Genomic DNA, 17,878 nt, shown 5'->3' with positions numbered 1-17,878 from the left:
ACCCTCCGACAGAGCGGCGCTCCCTCAGTACTGACCCTCGGACAGCGCGGCACTCCCTCAGTACCGACCCTCGGACAGCGCGCCCCTCCCTCAGTACTGACCCTCCGACAGCGCGGCACTCCCTCAGTACTGACCCTCCGACAGCGCGGCACTCCCTCAGTACTGACCCTCCGACAGCGCGGCACTCCCTCAGTACTGACCCTCCGACAGCGCGGCACTCCCTCAGTACTGACCCTCCGACAGCGCGGCACTCCCTCAGTACTGACCCTCCGACAGCGCGGCACTCCCTCAGTACTGACCCTCCCGACAGCGCGGCACTCCCTCAGTACTGACCCTCCGACAGTGCGGCACTCCCTCAGTACTGACCCGAAGAATTGAGTCCCTAATTTTGTGTTTTTCAGTTCCAGGGAAGATTCGGTGGCAAAAGGAAACGTGGTAATGGAAACTTTTTGCAGTTACCTGAACGAGGGGTGACCTTTACTGGGTTCTCTGAGTGAGGGATATGGGGAGAAGGTGGGTGGGGATTGAGGGATTTGGGGAGAAGGTAGGTGGGGAGTGAGGGATATGGGGAGAAGGTGGGTGGGATTGAGGGATATGGGGAGAAGGTGGGTGGGATTGAGGGATATGGGGAGAAGGTGGGTGGGAGTGAGGGATATGGGGAGAAGGTGGATGGGGATTGAGGGATATGGGGAGAAGGTGGGTGGGGATTGAGGGATTTGGGGAGAAGGTAGGTGGGGAGTGAGGGATATGGGGAGAAGGTGGATGGGGATTGAGGGATATGGGGAGAAGGTGGGTGGGGATTGAGGGATTTGGGGAGAAGGTGGATGGGGATTGAGGGATATGGGGAGAAGGTGGGTGGGGATTGAGGGATTTGGGGAGAAGGTAGGTGGGGAGTGAGGGATATGGGGAGAAGGTGGGTGGGATTGAGGGATATGGGGAGAAGGTGGGTGGGATTGAGGGATATGGGAGAAGGTGGGTGGGAGTGAGGGATATGGGGAGAAGGTGGGTGGGATTGAGGGATATGGGGAGAAGGTGGATGGGGATTGAGGGATATGGGGAGAAGGTGGGTGGGGATTGAGGGATACGGGGAGAAGGTGGGTGGGATTGAGGGATATGGGGAGAAGGTGGGTGGGGAGTGAGGGATATGGGGAGAAGGTGGGTGGGGATTGAGGGATATGGGGAGAAGGTGGGTGGGGAGTGAGGGATATGGGGAGAAGGTGGGTGGATTGAGGGATATGGGGAGAAGGCGGGTGGGGATTGAGGATATGGGAGAAGGTGGGTGGGATTGAGTGATTATGGGGAGAAGGTAGGTGGGGATTGAGGTATTTGGGGAGAAGGTGGGTGGGGATTGAGGTATTTGGGAGAAGGTGGGTGGGGATTGAGGTATTTGGGAGAAGGTGGGTGGGGATTGAGGGATATGGGGAGAAGGTGGGTGTTGGGGATTGAGGGATACGAGGAGAAGGTGGGTGGGGATTGAGGGATATGGGGAGAAGGTGGGTGGGGATTGAGGGATATGGGGAGAAGGTGGGTGGGGATTGAGGGATACGGGGAGAAGTGGGTGGGGATTGAGGGATACGGGAGAAGGTGGGTGGGGATTGAGGGATACGAGGAGAAGGTGGGTGGGGATTGAGGGATATGGGAGAAGGTGGGTGGGGATTGAGGGATATGGGGAGAAGGTGGGTGGGGATTGAGGGATACGGGGAGAAGTGGGCGGGATTGAGGGATACGGGAGAAGGTGGGTGGATTGAGGGATATGGGGAGAAGGTGGGTGGGGATTGAGGGATACGGGGAGAAGGTGGGTGGGATTGAGGATTTGGGGAGAAGGTGGATGGGATTGAGGATTTGGGGAGAAGGTGGGTGGGATTGAGGGATACGGGGAGAAGGTGGGTGGGGAGTGAGGGATATGGGAGAAGGTGGGTGGGATTGAGGGATTTGGGGAAAAGGTGGGTGGGGGATTGAGGGATACGGGGAGAAGGTAGGTGGGGATTGAGGGATATGGGAGAAGGTGGGTGGGATTGAGGGATTTGGGGAGAAGGTGGGTGGGATTGAGGGATTTGGGGAAAAGGTGGGCTGGGGATTGAGGGATACGGGAGAAGGTGGGTGGATTGAGGGATTTGGGAGAAGGTAGGTGGGATTGAGGGATTTGGGGAGAAGGTGGGTGGGGTGGATTGAGGGATAGGGGAGAAGGTGGGTGGGGATTGAGGGATTTGGGGAGAAGGTGGATGGGGATTGAGGGATACGGGGAGAAGGTGGGTGGGGATTGAGGGATTTGGGGAGAAGGTGGGTGGGGAGTGAGGGATATGGGGAGAAGGTGGGTCGGGGATTGAGGGATATGGGGAGAAGGTGGGTGGGGATTGAGGGATATGGGGAGAAGTGGGTGGGGATTGAGGGATTTGGGAGAAGGTGGGTGGGGATTGAGGGATTTGGGGAGAAGGTGGGTGGGGATTGAGGGATACGGGAGAAGGTGGATGGGTGAGGATTGAGGGATACGGGGAGAAGGTGGGTGGGGAGTGAGGGATTTGGGGAGAAGGTGGATGGGTGGGGATTGAGGGATTTGGGGAGAAGGTGGGTGGGGATTGAGGGATTTGGGAGAAGGTGGGGGGATTGAGGGATATGGGGAGAAGGTGGATGGGTGGGATTGAGGGATTTGGGGAAAAGGTGGGTGGGATTGAGGGATTTGGGAGAAGGTGGGTGGGGATTGAGGGATATGGGGAGAAGGTGGATGGGTGGGGATTGAGGGATTTGGGGAAAAGGTGGGTGGGATTGAGGGATTTGGGGAAAAGGTGGGTGGGGATTGAGGGATTTGGGGAAAAGGTGGGTGGCGGATTGAGGGATTTGGGGAAAAGGTGGGTGGGGATTGAGGGATACGGGGAGAAGGTGGGTGGGATTGAGGGATTTGGGAGAAGGTGGGTGGGAGTGAGGGATTTGGGGAGAAGGTGGGTGGGGATTGAGGGATTTGGGGAGAAGGTGGATGGGGATTGAGGATTTGGGAGAAGGTGGGTGGGGATTGAGGGATACGGGGAGAAGGTGGGTGGGGAGTGAGGGATATGGGGAGAAGGTGGGTGGGATTGAGGGATTTGGGAGAAGGTGGGTGGGGATTGAGGGATACGGGGAGAAGTGTGGGTGGGATTGAGGGATTTGGGGAGAAGGTGGGTGGGATTGAGGGATACGGGGAGAAGGTGGGTGGGATTGAGGGATTTGGGGAGGTGGGTGGGGATTGAGGGATACGGGGAGAAGGTGGATGGGTGGGGACTGACTGAATGGATCCCAATCCAGAGCTTTGTTTTGTGTCCCAGGTTATGGAATTCCCGGGAATGGGTTTCCAGCAGGCTACCAGAATGGATACGTGAATGGTAAGGAATGGGGGTGAGGGTCAGGGAATGGGGGGAAGGTTCGGAGGTGACCTCTTGGAGCGACGGGAAATTCCCGGGAGTTTTTGGTGGGGTAACTGAGGGAAAGGTATTTGATCAGCCGAGAGGTTAGTGACTGATGGAGTGTAAGTTTGGATGGGCACCTGAAACGGCTACAGTCTGCAAACTAAATGGGCCGAGAGACCTCAGGACTGGTGGGTTTATCTGTGAGATGTGGGAAAGCAGGTTGCAGTGGAAGGTGAAGATTTAAATCCACTGTTGAATTAATCAGAAAGCTCATTAGTTTAGTAGATAGTGGGAGAGAGAGAGCGGGGGTTCGGGAGTGGGCAAGGGAGAGACGTAAACAGAGAGAGAGACAGAGGGAAGGCAGAGAGGGGCGAGAGAGAGAGAATGGGGGACAGTAGAGAGAGATGGGGGGGGTGGGAAGGGAGACAGACAGCGAGAGAGAGAGAGACACAGAGGGAGAGGGTGGGGGAAGGGAGAGAGACAGACAGCCAACGAGAGAGAGAGACAGATGGAGAGAGGGACAGACAGAGAGAAAGAGAGACAGAGCGAGAGAGTGAGACAGAGCGAGAGACAGAGAGAGAGGGTGGGGGAAGGGAGAGAAAGAGACAGGGAGAGAGGGACAGACAGAGAGAGAGACAGACAGACTGAGATAGGGGGGAAGAGTGAGAGACAGCGAGAGAGGGGGAGGGAGAGAGCGAGAGAGAGAGACAGAGCGAGAGAGAGAGACAGAGCGAGAGACAGAGAGAGGGTGGGGCAAGGGAGAGAGAGAGGCAGAGAGAGAGACAGGGAGAGAGGGACAGACAGAGAGAGAGACAGGGAGAGAGAGACAGACAGACTGAGATGGGGGGGGGGGGAAGAGAGAGAGAGAGCGAGAGAGGGGAAGGGAGAGAGAGCAAGGCAGACAGAGAGGGAGAGAGAAGGGAGAGACGGGGTGGTGGGGGTGGGGAAGGGACAGAGGGAGAGTGAGAGACAGAGGGAAAGAGAGAGACAGAGCGAGAGACAGAGAGAGAGGGTGGGGCAAGGGAGAGAGAGAGGCAGACAGAGAGACAGGGAGAGAGGGATAGACAGAGAGAGAGACAGGGAGGAAGGGAGAGACAGACAGACAGACTGAGATGGGGGGGGGAAGAGAGAGAGAGCGAGAGAGGGGAAGGGAGAGAGAGCAAGGCAGACAGAGTGGGAGGGGGAAGGGAGAAAGAGAGACAGGGAGAGATGTGGGGGGGGGGGGGGTGGGGAAGGGAAAGAGGGACAGAGGGAGAGAGAGAGCAGGATGGAGAGGGAGAGAGGGGTGAACATGTCGAGGGAGGGGGATGGGCATCCAGAGAGAGGAGTAGAGAGAGGGAGTGTGGACAGACAGATAGAGACACAGACAGAGAGAGAGAGAGAGAGGGATAGAGAGATACAGAGAGAGAGAGAGGCAGCATCGGAGACAGTATGGAACACCATTCATTTCCCTGTGACAGTCCTTTAGCAACGCCCGAGAGAGCCACATCTATAAGGAACAGTCCTGTGTTCAGTTCAACCGGTGAGCAGGTAAAACAGGAATTCTTGTCTCCTCACAGGACAAGGCGGTGGTGGAATCGGTCTGGGACAAAGCAAAGCTCCAGGTAAGATGGAGAGAAGCCTCATAGAAAGGGACGAGTCCATTGACCCCTCTGTTCCAAGTTTAAGAAGTGGTGGGAGATTTACCAAGGAATGTTTGATGGGGACAGTGCAGAGGGAGCTTTACTCTGTATCTAACCCCCGTACTGTACCTGTCCTGGGGAGTGTTTGATGGGGGACAGTGTAGAGGGAGCTTTACTCTGTATCTAACCCCCGTACTGTACCTGTCCTGGGGAGTGTTTGATGGGGACAGTGTAGAGGGAGCTTTACTCTGTATCTAACCCCCGTACTGTACCTGTCCTGGGAGTGTTTGATGGGGGACAGTGTAGAGGGAGCTTTACTCTGTATCTAACCCCCGTACTGTACCTGTCCTGGGAGTGTTTGATGGGGACAGTGTAGAGGGAGCTTTACTCTGTATCTAACCCCCCCGTTTTTTTTTTTTTATATTTTTCACATCGAGGGGGCCTTTATCCCTCAGGCCCCCTTTATGTACATATTTACAGTTTTAAAATAACTTTATTAAAACAGATAAATAAACAAAAAACTCAAATTAAAATGCCATTCTCGGCGTCGACAATGCACTCCAGTCCCTGCGGTGCCCACCGGTCGCGGAAGGCCTCAAGCGTACCGGCGGACACCGCATGCTCCTCTTCCAGGGACACCCGGGCGCGAACGTAACCGCGGAAGAGGGGCAGGCAATCGGGGAGGACGGACCCCCCGACGGCCCGCAACCTGGACCTGTGAATTGCCACCTTGGCCAGGCCCAGGAGCAGACCGACGAGGAGATCCTCCTCCCGGCCCAAGCCCCTCCGCACCGGGTGCCCAAAGATCAGGAGCGTGGGACTGAAGTGCAGCCAGAATTTGAGGAGCAGCCCCTTCAGATACTCAAATAGGGGCTGCAACCTCGCACACTCCGTATAAATGTGGAACACGGACTCGTCCAGGCCGCAGAAAGTACAGCTGGCCTGGGAGTCCGTGAACCTGCTTAAAAGCCTATTGCACGGGACTGCTCTGTGCAGCACCCTCCACCCCAGGTCCCCGATGTAAAGGGGGAAGACTCCCGCGTAGAGAGACCTCCATCGGGGTTTCCCCTCGCCGCCACATGGCAACGCGGACCGCCAGGGCGTGTCCGGCCGGCTGACGAGGGCGAGGAAGTGGAGAGTGTGCAGGAGCAGCCCGTACAGGAAACCCCTCCGCGCCGATTGGAATGGCACGGAGGGCATTCCCGAGAGGCGGCTCGGGTTGTGCGGGACCGGCTCCCGAGGAGGGTTTCGGGGCCTGGGTCCGATGAGCAGTTCCGGCCCAGCGGGGGTCAGCTCGGCCGGGATCGCTCCGCACTCCCGAGCCCCCTCGCCACCCGCAGTGAGGGGCGTCCCGGGGGTTTCGGCTACTCCTCCGCCCGCCGGACCGTCCCCGGAGTCGGCCGCCCGGACAGCCGAGGCGCTCTCCTCCGCCGGCGGGGGAGCGCCCTGACTGGAGGCGACCATGTTCCAGACTCGGAAAAGATCCCGGTAAAAGACAGGCAACTCCCTCAGAGTGGCGCGGCTAACGGACTCCACCGGGAGCTGCGTGTCGTCTTGAAGGCAGTGACACTGGCGGAAAAAATACGTCGCCAGCGCACACCATCTGGGAGGACGCTCGACGTACAGGTATCTCTGCAGGGTCCGAAGGCGGAGAGTCGCAGCCTGGGTGCGGACGCACACCAGCGACTGACCGCCCTCCTCGATCGGGAGACTCAGGACCGCGGCAGAGACCCAGTGTTTCCTCTTGCCCCAGAAGAAATCGACGAGTTTCTTCTGGATCTTGGTGGCAAATACAGGGGGCGGGGCCAAAGTGACCAACCGGTACCACAGCATGGAGGCCACCAGTTGGTTTATGACCAACGCTCGGCCCCTGTAGGAAAGCACTCGGAGCAGTCCTGTCCAGCGCCCCAGCCGAGCGGTGACTTTCGCCTCCAACTCCTGCCAGTTTGCCGGCCAGGCTTCCTCAGCGGGGCTAAGGTGGACTCCCAGATAGAGGAGGTGCGTGGTGCTCCACGCAAAAGGTGTCATCTCCTCCGGCAGGGAGTCCACCCGCCACTGACCAACCAGGAGTCCGGAACATTTCTCCCAATTGATCCTCGCGGAGGACGCGGCAGAAAAGGTCTGCTGGCAGTCGCGCATCCTCCGCAAGTCAACGGGATCTGTGATTGCGAGGAGCACGTCGTCGGCGTAAGCCGAGAGGACGACCCGCATGGCCGGCTCGCGCAGAGCCAATCCCGTCAACCTCCTGCGAAGCAGGCACAGGAAGGGCTCCACGCAGATGGTATACAGTTGGCCGGACATGGGGCACCCCTGACGCACTCCTCTCCCAAATCGAAGGGGCGCCGTCAAGGACCCGTTAACTTTGACTAGACACTCTGCGGCGGCGTATAAAAGTCGGACCCGGGCCACGAAATGCGGCCCGAGTCCGAAAGCGCGCAGAGTCCCGAAAAGGTAATCGTGATCCACCCTGTCGAACGCCTTCTCCTGATCGAGGGAGAGAAAGGCGACCGACTGACCAGTCCTCTGGGAAAGATGGATCAGGTCCAGGACCAGGTGGATGTTGTCCTGGATGGACCGGCCCGGGACCGTGTAGGACTGGTCGGGGTGGATCATGTGGGCCAGCACGGAGCCCAGGCGGGTAGACATAGCCCGGGCAAAGAGACTGGACGCCAGTTTTTAAGCAGGCGGAGATCGCCCCTCTTCGGCAGCAGGACGATGACCGCCCTGCGCCACGAGAGGGGCATCTCCCCGGTCGCCAGGCTTTCCCCCAGGACCCGCGCGTAATCGTCCCCCAGGACGTCCCAGAACGTCCTGAGGAACTCCACGGTCAACCCATCCAGCCCTGGGGATTTGCCCCTCGAGAGCTGGTGGAGGGCGCCAGTCAGCTCCGCCAACGTGAGCGGAGCCTCCAATCCTTCGGCGCCCTCCGGGCTGACCTGCGGCAGGTCCTCCCACAAAACTCTGCGCGCATCCTCACTGGACGGATCCGGAGAGAACAACGCACTGTAATAAGTACGGACTAGGAGGCCTATTCCCTCCGGATCCGTGATGGAGGATCCGTCGTCGGCCAGCAGCTCGACGAGCTGCTTACGGACCCCCCGCCATTTTTCCAGCGAGTAGAAGAAGGGTGAGGCGCGGTCCAAATCTTCCAGGATCTGGATCCGCGACCTCACGTACGCGCCTCGGGACCCTATGAGCTGCAGGTTCCTCAGCGCGCCCTTCTTCTCTTTGTACGCCTGCCACAGGGCCGGGTCCGCGACGGCATGACCGAGGCGGGATTCCAAGTCGAGCACCTCCCTCTCAAGGCGCCCGATCTCGGCTTCCCGCCTTTTGGTCGACCCCTTCGCGTACTCCTGACAGAAGACGCGGATGTGAGTCTTGCCCACATCCCACCATAGCCTCAAGGAGGGGAAGCCCCCCTGCTTCCTTCCCCAGTCGGCCCAGAATCGACAGAACGAGTCCCGAAATCGCACGTCCTCCAGCAGCCGGTTGTTAAAGTGCCAGTACGCGGACCCCGCCCGCGTGCGGAGCGGAGTGAACTCCGCCCACACCAGGCGATGGTCCGAGCACGGCACCAGCCGCATGGAGGCCGCCGAAACGCGGGAGACGTACGCCTGCGAAATGTAGAGGCGGTCGATTCGCGACCCCCCTCCTCCAGACCTCCACGTGAAGGCGCTGGAGTCGGGATGGAGATTCCGCCAGACGTCCACCAAGTTAAGGGAGCTGATCAGTCCCCTCAACTTCTCCACCGACGCTTGGCCGCGCTGGGGACCGGAGCGATCCCCCACCTCGAGGGTGCAGTTAAAATCCCCCCCGAGGATGATGCACTCGCCGCTATCGATGGAGCTCAAGAGAGCGGACACTTCTTCAAAGAAGCGCGCTTGCAAAGCGCCGGGCCTGGGCGCGTACACGTTCACAAAGTGGAGCGGCACGCTACCCAGGCGAACGGCGAGGTGGAGCAAGCGGCCCGGCACTAGCTCCTTGACCCCCAAGATCTCCGGCTGAAAAGTCGGGGCCAACAAGATAGCCACCCCACTAGAAATAGGGGTGAGGTGACTCATGTAGACCCCACCCTGCCACTCCAGGAGCCAGGTGGCTTCGTCTCCCGGAACGGTGTGGGTTTCCTGCAGAAAGCTCACCGCGTATCTCCCTTCCCTAAGGACTGAGAGATTGTGAAATCTGCGTTGAGCCCCTCTGCTGCCGTTGATGTTGAGGCTGGCTATGGTTATCTTCATGTCAAAGGTACGTAAAACCCGTCACCAACAGCTCACTGTGAGGAGGGAGTGGAAGTGCACCTGGCCCTCCACTCCCCCAGCAACCCATTGAGGAACACATTAAAACGGCGCCTCTCAACCAGTTTCACGTCCGCGCGCTTGCCCGCTATCTTAAGGGCGGCACGGACGGACTGGATGATCAGCGCCAGATTCGACCAACGGTCGAGGGCCAGCTGAACTTTATTGCGGCAACCCCTGCAAGCCGCGAGGAAATCCCGGAGTTCCGCCGTGGGGATGAGAGGAGATTCGGTGGGAGGCACGAGGGACTCCACCACCTCACTGGCGATGGAATCAAGATCATCCTCCGTGCCCCGCACCGAATCCCCATCCTCCTCCGGGTCGTCACCGCCAGCGGCCAACACATCCACCACACACTGTGGGGCGGACGTCCCGGCCGCGCCAGCTGGTCCCGCCTCCGTCACGATCCCACCCCCAGGATCGATGGCGGAGGAGTCCTCTCTGGGTTCTATTGTGAAACTGGAGCCTGTAGGCACCAGCAGCTCAGGACCCCCCTCCACCTCCGTCCCCAGGGCAATGAGTGGTCCAGGGGAGACAGAAGTTCCCGACTCCGGGAAACCAACCGGAGCCGAGATTGCAGGCGGAGGGAGGAGGCTATCTCCCGCTCCGCCAGCACCCACAGGCCCAGCAGGTGGGGCAGCATTCTCAGTTATAACTGGGTCGGGTGTCTCCTGGTTGGTGGTGGACTCCGGCTGGGAGGCCCGACCCTCTGGGGCCTCGCCCTCCCCTTCATTCAGGACACCCGACCCAGTAGCAGTGGCAGAATGGGCGGCTTCCCCAGGCTCCCCCACCACAAGCAGGGCCCCACTTACTCCTTCAGGAGGGGCCTCATGTACCGGGGCCATCCCCTCCCCTCCATCCTGAGGAATAGGGAGCACCTGCCCGGACTTTGCAGCCTTGGTGGTGGCGGTAGGGGAAACCTGGGGACCCGAAACAGGAGACAGCTCCCCTCCAACAGATGGGCCCTGCGCCTCAGGGCCCCTTGTTACCTCTGTGGAGGGGTGCCTTCTCCTCTTTTTCCCAGTTGTGTGCGGAGGCTCAGAGACCTCCATATCATCAGAGGCCTCCACCTCCACACTCTCCTTTTTTTTATTCACCCTGGGCCTGAGCCCAGCCCTGGGGCAAGTTGACTTCCCGAGATCGGGCCTTGGGCTGAGCTCAGGCTCGGGTAGTGTCACGATATCCAGGGGACGCGCCTCTCGATGTTTATTTCTCCTCCGCGCCTTCCTTCCACTTGGACGGTCACCCCCCTCCCTGCCGGAGGCCGTGAAAACCACAGCCTCCGGTACCGACTGAATGGTATCTGGTGGAGGTGTAGGGGGGGTGGGAGGAGGTGCAGCGTCGCCACCCTGGGCCGCTGAGTTGGAGTTGGCAGCCGGGAGGTTGGGGCAGTTCTTACGAACATGCCCCACCCCCTTACAGACATGGCACCACACCCCGTCCAAGGTCCAGAAGACGCGGTAGGCCGTCCCCTGGAATTCTACATAAAAGTGGCCCTCTGTCACCTCCTCCCGCGCCAGCCGCATGAATAACTGGCGGCGGAAGGAGTAGACGTGTCGGAGGCTGTTCTCCCGAAGACCGAGCGGGACTGGGGTGAGCCCCGTCTTTACCTCCCCCAGATGGTGCAGGTGGGGAAGGAGGAGCTCACCAGGGATGAAGGGTGGGACATTGGATAAAATGAGCCTTTGCGCAGTGGCCTCCAGGGGGTCCACTGGCAGAAAGGTCCCGCCCACGGTGAGCCCCTTGCTCAGAGCCAGGGACACCGCCCGCTCGGTCTTCAGGAATAACACTGCCTTCCCGTACATTTTAGAGGCTGCAACAATGGCCGAAGGGCCGACAACCTCGGCCATTGCTTTCACGCATGCCTCTATAGTCATGTTCGGGTGGACGTAGCTGTTGACCCCATGCTTCGATGTTAATAAAGCAAACGGTGAAGGGGCAACAGGTGCAGCTGCAGCAGCCGCAGCAGCATATGTACGGGAAGGCCCCGCCACCGGCGAAGAGGGGCTTGCCATGGGGTCGCAGAGCTACGTCCACCCCCAAGAAACAAAACAAATTTACACAATTTTAAAAAAAGCAATCTTTAAACAAGGTGGAGTGGGAGTAGAGGAGGATGGCGTAGGATGGTAAAGGAAAAGGGGAGGATAGGTGATTGAGGCGACTGAGTGGAGGAAGGGAGAGAAAGGCTGAAAAGGATGTTTGTTCCAACTGCCAGTTGGAGCACCTTTATCACAATTAGTCCAAACTTGTTTGTTGTCTTCCAGTTGGGGGAGGCTTCTTCGCCCGGGACGGCTGGAGCCGCCCGGTACTCTCCTCTTCTGATTTTAACAAGACAGTCTTCACCCGGGCAACTCCAGCTGTCCCGAGCAGGCAGTTGGGGTGGGGAGGGAGCTCCCTGTGTGCAAACACCAATACACTGGATTTGGCTGCCCCACCCCTGAGTCTTCAGGCCTCTTCTCCCTCCCCCAAACAGTTTAAACTTAATAGTTTTTCAGGTGCCCTGACACCCACCTCTCCAGAAAAATTGCAGCCTTCCTTGATGGTTTCCCTCCACTCTGTATTCACCTTTCTCCAGTCTCCTCTCTGCAATTGCTGCAACACAAGTGCAGCTGCTCCCCCTGATTGCTGGCAGGAAGTGCTCCAAATTGCCCAGCCAATCCCAGAGCTGTACCTGTCCTGGGGAGTGTTTGATGGGGGACAGTGCAGAGGGAGCTTTACTCTGTATCTAACCCCCGTACTGTACCTGTCCTGGGAGTGTTTGATGGGGGACAGTGTCGAGGGAGCTTTACTCTGTATCTAACCCCCGCACTGTACCTGTCCTGGGAGTGTTTGATGGGGGACAGTGTCGAGGGAGCTTTACTCTGTATCTAACCCCCGCACTGTACCTGTCCTGGGAGTGTTTGATGGGGACAGTGCAGAGGGAGCTTTACTCTGTATCTAACCCCGGTACTGTACCTGTCCTGGGAGTGTTTGATGGGGACAGTGTAGAGGGAGCTTTACTCTGTATCTAACCCCCGTACTGTACCTGTCCTGGGGAGTGTTTGATGGGGGACAGTGTAGAGGGAGCTTTACTCTGTATCTAACCCCCGTACTGTACCTGTCCTGGGAGTGTTTGATGGGGACAGTGTAGAGGGAGCTTTACTCTGTATCTAACCCCCGTACTGTACCTGTCCTGGGGAGTGTTTGATGGGGGACAGTGTAGAGGGAGCTTTACTCTGTATCTAACCCCCGTACTGTACCTGTCCTGGGAGTGTTTGATGGGGGACAGTGTAGAGGGAGCTTTACTCTGTATCTAACCCCCGTACTGTACCTGTCCTGGGAGTGTTTGATGGGGGACAGTGTAGAGAGAGCTTTACTCTGTATCTAACCCCCGTACTGTACCTGTCCTGGGGAGTGTTTGATGGGGGACAGTGTAGAGGGAGCTTTACTCTGTATCTAACCCCCGTACTGTACCTGTCCTGGGAGTGTTTGATGGGGGACAGTGTAGAGGGAGCTTTACCCTATTTCCTGCAATACTCATAGAAGATAAGAACTGAAGAAATAGTACCAGGGGTAGGCCATTTGGCCCCTCGGGCGCTGAAACCCCATTCAATACAATCATTTCTGATCGTCATGCCCAACTCCACTTTCCCGCACGCCTCGATTCCCTGAGAGACAAAAAATCAATCCATGGCCGCCTGGAAAATACGGAACGACGGAGAATCCACAGCACTCTGGGTCATGAATTCCAGACATTCCCAGCACTCTGAGGACAGAAATTTCGACCTATCCCAGGGCGAAATGGCTGAGCCCTTATCAAGAGGCTGTGACCAACGTGTTCGAGAGGCGCCAGCCGGCGGACGGGGGAAAACAATCTTTGTTCGAGGGAATAGCAGTCCCTGTGTATATTATAGAGAACAGCAGTCACTGTGTATATTATTGAGAATAGAAGCTCCTGTGTATATTATAGAGAATAGCAGTCACTGTGTATATTATAGAGAATAGCAGTCACTGTGTATATTATAGAGAATAGCAGTCACTGTGTATATTATAGAGAATAGCAGTCCCTGTGTATATTATAGAGAATAGCAGTCCCTGTGTATATTATAGAGAATAACAGTCCCTGTGTATATTATAGAGAATAACAGTCCCTGTGTATATTATAGAGAATAGCAGTCACTGTGTATATTATAGAGAATAGCAGTCCCTGTGTATATTATAGAGAATAACAGTCCCTGTGTATATTATAGAGAATAACAGTCCCTGTGTATATTATAGAGAATAACAGTCCCTGTGTATATTATAGAGAATAGCAGTCACTGTGTATATTATAGAGAATAGCAGTCACTGTGTATATTATAGATAATAGCAGTCACTGTGTATATTATAGAGAATAGCAGTCACTGTGTATATTATAGAGAATAGCAGTCCCTGTGTATATTATAGAGAATAGCAGTCCCTGTGTATATTATAGAGAATAGCAGTCACTGTGTATATTATAGATAATAGCAGTCACTGTGTATATTATAGATAATAGCAGTCCCTGTGTATATTATAGAGAATAGCAGTCCCTGTGTATATTATAGATAATAGCAGTCACTGTGTATATTATAGATAATAGCAGTCACTGTGTATATTATAGAGAATAGCAGTCACTGTGTATATTATAGATAATAGCAGTCACTGTGTATATTATAGATAATAGCAGTCACTGTGTATATTATAGATAATAGCAGTCCCTGTGTATATTATAGAGAATAGCAGTCACTGTGTACATAATAGATAATAGCAGTCACTGTGTATATTATAGAGAATAGCAGTCCCTGTGTATATTATAGAGAATAGCAGTCACTGTGTATATTATAGATAATAGCAGTCACTGTGTATATTATAGAGAATAGCAGTCCCTGTGTATATTATAGAGAATAGCAGTCACTGTGTATATTATAGATAATAGCAGTCACTGTGTATATTATAGAGAATAGCAGTCCCTGTGTATATAATAGAGAATAGCAGTCACTGTGTATATTATAGAGAACAGCAGTCCCTGTGTATATTATAGAGAATAGCAGTCCCTGTGTATATTATAGAGAATAGCAGTCACTGTGTATATTATAGATAATAGCAGTCCCTGTGTATATTATAGAGAATAGCAGTCACTGTGTACATAATAGATAATAGCAGCCCCTGTGTATATTATAGATAATAGCAGCCCCTGTGTATATTATAGATAATAGCAGTCACTGTGTATATTATAGATAATAGCAGTCACTGTGTATATTATAGAGAATAGCAGTCACTGTGTATATTATAGTGAATAGCAGTCCCTGTGTATATTATAGTGAATAGCAGTCACTGTGTATATTATAGAGAATAGCAGTCACTGTGTATATTATAGAGAATAGCAGTCCCTGTGTATATTATAGAGAATAGCAGTCACTGTGTATATTATAGAGAATAGCAGTCCCTGTGTATATTATAGAGAATAGCAGTCCCTGTGTATATTATAGAGAATAGCAGTCACTGTGTATATTAGAGAGAATAGCAGTCCATGTGTATATTATAGAGAATAGCAACCCCTGTGTATATTATAGAGAATAGCAGTCACTGTGTATATTATAGAGAATAGCAGTCCCTGTGTATATTATAGAGAATAGCAGTCCCTGTGTATATTATAGAGAATAGCAGTCCCTGTGTATATTATAGAGAATAGCAGTCCCTCTGTATATTATAGAGAATAGCAGTCCCTGTGTATATTATAGAGAATAGCAGTCCCTGTGTATATTATAGAGAATAGCAGTCCCTGTGTATATTATAGATAATAGCAGTCCCTGTGTATATTATAGAGAATAGCAGTCCCTGTGTATATAATAGAGAACAGCAGTCACTGTGTATATTATAGATAATAGCAGTCACTGTGTATATTATAGAGAATAGCAGTCCCTGTGTATATTATAGAGAATAGCAGTCCATGTGTATATTATAGAGAATAGCAACCCCTGTGTATATTATAGAGAATAGCAGTCACTGTGTATATTATAGAGAATAGCAGTCCCTGTGTATATTATAGAGAATAGCAGCCCCTGTGTATATTATAGAGAATAACAGTCCCTGTGTATATTATAGAGAATAGCAGTCACTGTGTATATTATAGAGAATAGCAGTCACTGTGTATATTATAGATAATAGCAGTCACTGTGTATATTATAGAGAATAGCAGTCACTGTGTATATTATAGAGAATAGCAGTCCCTGTGTATATTATAGAGAATAGCAGTCCCTGTGTATATTATAGAGAATAGCAGTCCCTGTGTATATTATAGAGAATAGCAGTCCCTGTGTATATTATAGAGAATAGCAGTCCCTGTGTATATTATAGAGAATAGCAGTCACTGTGTATATTATAGAGAATAGCAGTCACTGTGTATATTATAGATAATAGCAGTCACTGTGTATATTATAGATAATAGCAGTCCCTGTGTATATTATAGAGAATAGCAGTCCCTGTGTATATTATAGATAATAGCAGTCACTGTGTATATTATAGATAATAGCAGTCACTGTGTATATTATAGATAATAGCAGTCACTGTGTATATTATAGAGAATAGCAGTCACTGTGTATATTATAGATAATAGCAGTCACTGTGTATATTATAGATAATAGCAGTCCCTGTGTATATTATAGAGAATAGCAGTCACTGTGTACATAATAGATAATAGCAGTCACTGTGTATATTATAGAGAATAGCAGTCCCTGTGTATATTATAGAGAATAGCAGTCACTGTGTATATTATAGATAATAGCAGTCACTGTGTATATTATAGAGAATAGCAGTCCCTGTGTATATTATAGAGAATAGCAGTCACTGTGCATATTATAGATAATAGCAGTCACTGTGTATATTATAGAGAATAGCAGTCCCTGTGTATATTATAGAGAATAGCAGTCCCTGTGTATATTATAGAGAATAGCAGTCACTGTGTATATTATAGATAATAGCAGTCCCTGTGTATATTATAGAGAATAGCAGTCACTGTGTACATAATAGATAATAGCAGCCCCTGTGTATATTATAGATAATAGCAGCCCCTGTGTATATTATAGATAATAGCAGTCACTGTGTATATTATAGAGAATAGCAGTCACTGTGTATATTATAGTGAATAGCAGTCCCTGTGTATATTATAGTGAATAGCAGTCACTGTGTATATTATAGAGAATAGCAGTCCCTGTGTATATTATAGAGAATAGCAGTCACTGTGTATATTATAGAGAATAGCAGTCCCTGTGTATATTAGAGAGAATAGCAGTCACTGTGTATATTAGAGAGAATAGCAGTCCCTGTGTATATTATAGAGAATAGCAGTCCCTGTGTATATTATAGTGAATAGCAGTCCCAGTGTATATTATAGATAATAGCAGTCCCTGTGTATATTATAGATAATAGCAGTCACTGTGTATATTATAGATAATAGCAGTCACTGTGTATATTATAGAGAATAGCAGTCACTGTGTATATTATAGAGAATAGCAGTCCCAGTGTATATTATAGATAATAGCAGTCACTGTGTATATTATAGATAATAGCAGTCACTGTGTATATTATAGAGAATAGCAGTCACTGTGTATATTATAGATAATAGCAGTCACTGTGTATATTATAGAGAATAGCAGTCCCTGTGTATATTATAGAGAATAGCAGCCCCTGTGTATATTATAGAGAATAGCAGTCACTGTGTATATTATAGAGAATAGCAGTCACTGTGTATATTATAGATAATAGCAGTCACTGTGTATATTATAGAGAATAGCAGTCACTGTGTATATTATAGATAATAGCAGTCACTGTGTATATTATAGAGAATAGCAGTCACTGTGTATATTATAGAGAATAGCAGTCACTGTGTATATTATAGAGAATAGCAGTCCCTGTGTATATTATAGATAATAGCAGTCCCTGTGTATATTATAGATAATAGCAGTCACTGTGTATATTATAGAGAATAGCAGTCACTGTGTATATTATAGAGAATAGCAGTCACTGTGTATATTATAGATAATAACAGTCACTGTGTATATTATAGAGAATAGCAGTCACTGTGTATATTATAGATAATAACAGTCACTGTGTATATTATAGATAATAGCAGTCACTGTGTATATTATAGATAATAGCAGTCACTGTGTATATTATAGATAATAGCAGTCACTGTGTATATTATAGATAATAGCAGTCACTGTGTATATTATAGATAATAGCAGTCACTGTGTATATTATAGTGAATAGCAGTCCCTGTGTATATTATAGATAATAGCAGTCACTGTATATATTATAGAGAATAGCAGTCCCTGTGTATATTATAGTGAATAGCAGTCCCTCTGTATATTATAGAGAATAGCAGTCCCTGTGTATATTATAGATAATAGCAGTCCCTGTGTATATTTTAGATAATAACAGTCCCTGTGTATATTATAGAGAATAGCAGTCCCTGTGTATATTATAGAGAATAGCAGTCCCTGTGTATATTATAGAGAATAGCATTCACTGTGTATATTATAGATAATAGCAGTCACTGTGTATATTATAGAGAACAGCAGTCACTGTG

The 17,878-nt window shown here is 51.7% G+C and overlaps 1 protein-coding gene across 1 annotated transcript in view; it reads left to right on the top strand.

Annotated features, from left to right (window-relative positions):
• Positions 1-412: 412 nt before the first annotated feature.
• The window catches only part of LOC137362454 (elastin-like), a 70,669-nt gene continuing 53,203 nt past the window's right edge, over positions 413-17,878 (top strand). The window contains exons 1-3 of the mRNA XM_068026841.1: positions 413-435; positions 3,297-3,353; positions 4,937-4,981. The gene's annotated coding sequence lies outside the window, so the exon portion shown is untranslated. The remainder of the gene's footprint in view (positions 436-3,296; positions 3,354-4,936; positions 4,982-17,878) is intronic.

Source organism: Heterodontus francisci, unplaced genomic scaffold (assembly GCF_036365525.1).
Source record: "Heterodontus francisci isolate sHetFra1 unplaced genomic scaffold, sHetFra1.hap1 HAP1_SCAFFOLD_963, whole genome shotgun sequence".
Classification (NCBI taxonomy): domain Eukaryota; kingdom Metazoa; phylum Chordata; class Chondrichthyes; order Heterodontiformes; family Heterodontidae; genus Heterodontus; species Heterodontus francisci.
This window is presented reverse-complemented; position numbering and strand designations above follow the sequence as displayed.